The sequence below is a fragment of the Drosophila mauritiana genome, chromosome 2L (assembly GCF_004382145.1).
Source record: "Drosophila mauritiana strain mau12 chromosome 2L, ASM438214v1, whole genome shotgun sequence".
Lineage (NCBI taxonomy): Eukaryota > Metazoa > Arthropoda > Insecta > Diptera > Drosophilidae > Drosophila > Drosophila mauritiana.
In genome coordinates, this window is record NC_046667.1 from 14,158,261 (window position 1) to 14,166,112 (window position 7,852).

The 7,852-nt window shown below is 37.1% G+C and overlaps 1 non-coding gene across 1 annotated transcript; it reads left to right on the plus strand.

Moving 5' to 3' along the window:
* The first annotated feature begins 1,821 nt into the window (after nt 1-1,821).
* Nucleotides 1,822-1,893, plus strand: Trnap-agg. The gene has a single exon. It is a non-coding gene; the product is annotated as a tRNA-Pro (tRNA).
* The last annotated feature ends 5,959 nt before the right edge of the window (nt 1,894-7,852 follow it).

A 7,852-nucleotide genomic window follows, 5' to 3' on the forward strand; every position in this document is an offset into this window, starting at 1 on the left:
CCACGATTCTTTTCATTTGAAACAAACTCTTTTACAGCTGGAAAACTTTTTCTTGGGCCATAAATTCGCTTCGGTTATCTGCGCTGTTTGGCTAGCTCACTTATGGGCCATAAATATTGCTGATAATGCTCCGCTCGGTTTTCAATTATATTTACATAAGGCTGAGTGGCAAATTCCGGAAACCATAACAAGGTCTAATTCTCTTAATTTTATAGTTGTTACTTAGAAATGGGGCTTAAGGAGTTTTTAATTCCGAGAAATGAATTGCTTCTAACAAGTAAAGTTCTGGGCATAATAAAAAAAAGTATAGGCTATACTTTTAAATTATTTTGATTAATATTATTTAAGACATAAAGTATTTTAATGTGCTCTCAATTGTTTCAATGAATTCAGGATGCACTCGAAGAAATCTGGTTTTCCCCTTCTCACTTAACATATTTGAAATTCAAATTAGTACTATTAATTTGCATTGCTTGTTGCATTTTAAGCGCACTCAATTTGTATGCAGCGATTCGAATTCAGCCTAAAAAATCAAATCAACAACAAATTTCAATTTCACGAGGGGTGGGGGAAATAACTTGATTGGGCAAGCCTTAATAAAACAGTCGCCGGCAACAGCCATAAAACACCCAAGCTGAAAATTAAAAATCAATAAAAATCACATTTGTACCAACAATGTGTATAACAAAAATCAATTGCCATTCAATAAGCAACTCAAATGCATATATAAATGAATATGTAGGTTTATATGTATGTATGTACATATAAAAAATTCGCTGACAAAGCGAAATGACAAACATTATTCACAGACAATATGCTTCAGAAATATCAAAATCTGAAACCAACCAGACAACTCAAACTTAAGCAACAATCAGCCGCAGCAACAATGAAAATCAATGGCGATATTTCGAGTGTATCTCATAAATAAATTAATTGTGACAATATTCAATTGATTCGATTTGAAATTATCGCATTCAGCTGTCAAGCGATCAACGACAACGTTTTTTCAATTGTTTCAATTTCCAGCGGATTCTTTCAATGTCTGTTTTCATTCCCCCTTCAACCCACTTGAATGTTGTTTCTGATTTGATTTTGATTCGTTGCGAACACAGCCGTTTGGCCCCAATACGAATGTGGGAATATGATTTTCCGCAGGGTGGGGGCTGCCAAGGGGGTAGACTTATCAATACTCAGCAATCAGTGTTGTCAAATGAAGTGGCGAAGTGCGAGTTCTTGATTTCAGAATGCTGAGGGATTTGAATTTTGTAAAGCATTTCGAAAAAGTGGGAAGGCTCGAATGATATTTTGTATATATATATTCAGCAAAACAATAACGCAATAAAAGAGCAGGAAATTAGATATCAATAAAAATAAAACATTTATGGTATTGAATCGCCTCAGTAGGCTTAGTATAGAAAATGTAATTTCTCTCCCTTTTTCCCCTAAACTTTGGATACTTATTAATCATGTTTTGATTCCGTTGAAAGCTCCGCTTGTAAAGCGTTTTGATTGTTGTTGCTGTCGTTCCAAATTCAATTTATTTACATGCCACGCATCTTTGTTTTACCCTGCTGTCCATGTTAAACAATCTGTTTTGGATGTCAACACTCGCGCGGCGCCTCCGAACGGCAGCCATAAAAGCAAAATCAACTTGAAAGGCAGCAAAAGCAGCGGAACATCGAACAACAACAAACTCAGCAACTTTTTGTTAAAAATAGTGTGTCTCTGAATGGTGGAGCAAATAGCTCCAACTCTTTCGTTTTCTCGCCAAGAGATCTTGCGACGGACTGAAGTTGGCGGCTTGGAGCCCATTGTCCAACTGGCTCGTTGGTCTAGGGGTATGATTTCCGCTTAGGGTGCGGGAGGTCCCGGGTTCAAATCCCGGACGAGCCCAAGTCAAAACATTTTTTTACTTTAATTTTTATTTTTAGTTTAATAGATTATGCTAGCTTTGCTAAAACGTAGAAGGTAGCGTTTGTGACACTATAAACGCCTAGGCTGTGCATGTTTGTCCGTTTTAAGACACCCACACTTTTGTATAATATTTTATGTCCTGCCAATTTCTTGTAATATTTCAAAGGAAGTTTCGAAATTTCTCGCTTTCCTTCTTCTTAAAGTACCGAAATTCAAACAGAAAAATTGAATGTTTGTTTATTGAATCATAATCCAATGAACTAATAACCTTCTTTAGATACTGTTATTCATTAAATTCATTAAATTATTCATTCATACAATGTATGGAATATATAGAATACAATGTAATTTTTAAAGAACTCTGTTTCCATGGACTTATTGTTGCATTTAGGGCCAGCCATTTGAGCTATCAGAAGTTGAGTCATAATTATTAATACTCTACAATAATGGGCCTGTTCAGAGCCATAAATATAAATATATACGACAGAGCTTATACCATGGCAAAACCTTTATGGTATCTTGTGACTTTGGGGCTAGCCCCTGTCTAAATTTATGAGCTCGTGGAAATTAAGTCTAATCAGTGGTTGTGATTTCTTTCAAGAGGTTTAAAGGCATATGTGTAAATTTCGTCGATTTATGAAAACCAATAAAGTTCGCTTGCAGTTAAAATATTTAATATATTTAAAGTAAATACTTCTGGTTTCATTTTGTAATTGCCCACTTCTGGGTATTGATCTAGTCTCTAGTCAGTAAGAGTATTTGAATGGCTGACTTACGAAACCTATTGATTGAAATCTTCATTTGTTCCTTTTGTGATATTGGTTCATTATTTATTGGCACCTCAGAACTGACAACTTGTGGGATGGTTATTGCTACAAAGTCGTAAAATCGATTTTATTGTCCGAGACGTATATAAAGATGTTCAAGATTATGAGACATGAAAAGCAAGTGTGATAATTTACGATCAAAATAGAAATGTGGAATATGAAAAAAATAGTAAAAAAAATATATTGTTGATGTAGTAACAATTTTTACTTATTTATTAATCGAGTTTCAGAATAATCAGAATATTTGCAGCAATTCTGCTAAAACGGACAACCGCCCGTAAATAATTTATAATAGCCGACTGAGATTGCAGGAGGATTATTTGTGGCCCTATACAATGTCGACAGCTGTTCAGTGCTGTGATTTTCCTTGGCAGATTGATATATTATTGCACTGGCAAGTTGACGTTTAAGATTCGGTGATTTATTCCATGATTTATGAAGTGCCGTTCGAGATTAGCCAGAGATTAGCATTCGCGAACTTTGCCATTGTACAACTGATAGTAAATAATACGCGCCATTCATAGCGATTTATGCCTGGCTTTTTGTAATACAAATTAATTCCGCGTTCAGATGTTTACGTCTTCGACGAATTTGTGAAACAGTCGAGTCAAAAAAGCGTGCAGATAAATGCTCAAGTGCCCAAAACTAGGGGACTTGTTGCCACATTCCAGGCCCAAAAAGTCCGAAGACTTGTTCTAATAGGTGGCGAGACCCACTCGCATGTTGGCCATAAATTAAACGCAACAGCACAGCAGCTGACTGATGTCAGTGTTGTCGTCGCAGCTAATTAACAGTTTTGTTATAAATTACACCCAGAGCCATTACAATTTTTCGTATTCTCGGCTCAAGTTGCCGGTCTCTGAGGGCGGCACACCCATTTGGGGCGTCAATCATGCGTAAAGTGACACAGATGTGACATCCAGCGGGGGCCCACTGTTGGTAAGTGACTAGCGGATACATTTGTATCTTTAAGTCTGTGTGCCCAATGTCAACTGTCAACTCCTTAATAATTTTCCGTAGTCTTATTTCTTATTTCTCTTTTTTTTCTGTGAAATTCACGCCCCCGCTGCGAGTCGGTCCAGGGTCCCTCCTCTTCGAATATCCCATGCTGTGTTGTGACATTGTTGCTGCTGTTAGCCTGCTTTGTTTTAATATTTATGGCTTCCTCGTGTCATTTTCATAATGTTGCGTTTGACACTTTCCCTCTGGGCTCCACAAACAGAAATCACACATACACAGCCCTTCACGTTCCGTATTATCTTACATTATATGGGCGGTTGCCTGGGATCGCCCATCTTGTTCATTTAGCATCTTAGTCTTTTTTTTCAGATTTTGTGTAAAATGTTTTTGAAAATGACATTTGTAGCTGACACGACGACAACTGTCAACGGGCACTCGGTAGGCATTTATTTCGGATTTGTTTTAGGCGTGGTAAACAAGATCTATGTAGTAAGGTGGCGGATCGGGAATGGTTGCGGTTGAAGCAGAAGTTGAAGCCGTGGCTTATTGTCATGTTGAAGGTTTTAAAGCCACATTTTTATCAATTAAATATTTTCATTAATTTTTGTAGCGAACAATAGCGTACCCACTTTGAGTTATGTACCCCCAACCCTTTTTGTTTTAAGGCTATAAAGATACTACAAAGAACGCAAAGCCATAAATTACAGCCGGGAAACAGGGAATAAAATATGATATGAGAATGGAAAAATAAAATATACGTCCATTGGTATCTATAAACAAATATATGTAATGAAAAAAATATATTAAATCTCGCTGAGAATTTATGGCCCTGCAAGGCCTTCCAACTGAAGCCGCGGCATAAATACTTCAGCTGTGATTATTATTGCACCCGGCGAGCCACCCGAAAGGAATACCAGGCAGAACCTGGCTAAAAAGCCAGCGGAAACAACTGGAAAGCGACAAAAAACGAAATACCTTGAGCCAAGCCGATTTTACTGTGCCACACTTCAAAGGCCAACCGCCGACACTGTGTGTTTTTCGGGGGAGCTTGGCGCTAATATATTATTGATAGATATATCAGTGATATATGTGACACTGGTCAGTGGCGGGCTTTGCTTACGTTAGATCTAGATTGTAAATTACCCGTGGCCAGAAAATGCCGACTGTCCGGAAGGGTTTGCTCGCCTGGCGTGGGCTGATTGGTAAAATCAGGTCACTGGCAGAAAGCCGTCAGCGGCAATCGCCGCCATTCGCAGATAACTCATTTATCGGAAATGGCTGTTGACAAATCCGGTAATGAATTTCTACGATCTCTGTTTAATCGATGATTCGTTAAATATATTTCGTTTTCTTTGTACTTTAATATTAATTATTAATGTCAAGCTGTCAGATTAAAGTTTGTGCGACGAGGAAAGTCTGCAGTCGTAGTCGACTAAGTAACGCCCTATACTGTCGTTTCAAAGTGAAGAGATATTGTGTGATAATGGAATGTGTTCTACTAAATTGTACATATTCCATTACACCTCAACATTTTTGAGTGCATGCACATACCCTTTAAGGCTCTGAAATATGCTTTACAGCGAAGCCTCGAAAGGGAATAAATATTTCATGGTATGTCAACCGATAACCGATTGGCCAAAGCCGCCTGTTAAGTGTGATATACTCAGAGTCAGAAGTTGCTAAATATGGACTTGACCTGCTGCTGTGGTTGTTGTGGCTGCTGCCGCTGTCCGATGGCCACATTATTAAGCCAATTCAGCGGCAGCAGATAAATAAATAAATTTTGAAACATTGCCGCAACAATAAAAGGCGACAGTACACGATTTATTAAACGGAGTGGCTGCTGCTGCTGCTGCTGCCAGGTTGCCCGGCTCCAAATGAAGAGGCAAAACACAACACCGTCAGCGGCAACAGCAAAAGCAACAAGAAAGCAAAAGCAACCGAAAAGCAAAAGCAACAGAAAAGCAAAAGCAGCAGCTGCCACCGTGTTGTTGCTCACATTACTCTTTTTGGCGTGGCCCAGGCTGGCAGGCAGACAGAGGGAAACCGACAGCAGATACAAAGATACAGATACATTCGCTATATAGAAAACACACAATACTTGAGGTTGAGGCCAAAATGACTAATGACCAGCGATTATCAAGCGATAAAAGGCAAAGAGAGCCACCAGCAACAACAAAGATAATTTATTATTGTTTTAAACATTTGTGTTTTGCGCTCAAACGAGATACATTTGTCTCCTCCATGCCGTTTAGAAACCTTTTCGGCTTTTGTTCATTAAGCCAATGATGAAATAAAAATACCATAAAAATATAACCGAAGAAGGTTTGCCTACTAAATGAATACCCCTTATATACAAGGGTCTTTTATATTGGCCATATGTAAAATGTATTTTATTTATTCTGAGCGGCGCAACTATTTAGCATATGTTTTTGGGAGCCTTTGTGGCAACCTGTAATTAGCTGGCCCTCTCTACAGTCCGCTTTTTCCATTTCTTTTTTTTACTACCTTTTGAGTGTTAAGTTTTCGTTGGCTACCAGAATTAGTGGCGGCAAAGGCAGAAGCTCCACAGAACAGACAACAATAATAAACTCGAAGATTCATGAAAGCGGCAAAAGGAAAATAAACAGTCAACGCGACGTAAATTTAAGACTCAGTATTTCATTTCTTTTGTTTCTGGGCCTCCCTAACCAGCCTTCTTCAGACTACTATCAAGCCGAAACTATACAAAAAAGAAACGTACTTATGAATATACGAAAGGGGCATACCCATTAAAATATACCTAAAATTACACATGACTCATATACTTAAATTAATCATATATAAATAATATGAAATTAATATTTCCAAAATGTTGGCACGTATCACAATATGGTTGTGTATGCTCATTCTATTGCCGTGGTTTAATATACTTCATCTATAGGGTATCCACAGAAGGGGTAAAATGATCTTAGCCCGATTGTTGCTGGTAGCGTTGTAAATGTGAATTGGTCGAAATTAAAAATATATTTATGACTTAAGTGGCAATAAATTATGTTTCTTGTTAAAATTCTATTGTTTCAACGTCTGCTGGGCTGTAAAATTTTCTGCTTCTGGCTTTCTTTTTCACCCTCTAAATTTATTTATTCTTTAGGTTTTGCCTAAATTATTCACTTGGTGGTGGCTACATAAATTTGCTCACAATTGTGCGCTTATGACAATATTTATGACTTGCTTATGAATTTTTTTTTTAATTTTGAATGTTGTTGCGGATGCGCTAAATATACTTTTTAAAAATATTCACGCCATATAAATATTTCTTCTGATAACAAAATTGGTTGAAGCGAAATATTGTTGCACAAGAACGAAACTGAACAGATTTTAAATATGTTTTCGAGTGTCATTATCTGTTGTCAAGACTTCTTGTCCGCTGGTGTCTGAGGTCATCTTGAGTGATTTGTTGTTTTTACACTTTAAGACTTTTTCGTTCTGATTTTATGAGCCTATTAATTTAAGAACACTCTTTTCCAATGAGTACATCCAAGAATATATACGTTTTATTAGTGGCTTAAATGGAAATCGAGGAGTGGAGCACATAAATTCAATATGTTTTAATTAAGAGTATTTTTCACTTCGTTAAAATGAAATGGTGTGATTTCGATCTCTAGACAAAACAACACTGCACAGATTACTAAGTCAGTTTCCGTTGGCATTTTTGTGGGCGCTGGAATAAAATTGATTTTATTATACAATTATGTTGGTCTAATCTAAATGAAGAGCAATTAAAATGAAAATTTATGGCCCTAATGTGCCACATACTCAGCGAGTTCAAGAGCCGACTCGGCTGTCATCAGCTTATTATATTTTATTTGAGTTTACGAGGTCTCTGCCAGATTCAAGTGATTATTTTTTCTGTGGCCAATTAAAAATTTGTTTGACTAACAATGTGGACTTTTACTTTAGTTTTTACTTATGTAAACAGCAGCTCAGAATTATTTAAAAATAGCTTGTGTTTCGTAGGCAGTCTCATGATAAACAATGGACTGCAACGTCTGTGTTTTCTTTAATAACATTACTGGTATTAGGCTACTAAGCTTCCGAGCTAAGATAATAAACAAAATTTGTGAGGAATTTAAAAGACAAACGACGCAGGAAAACAAGATAATAGCATC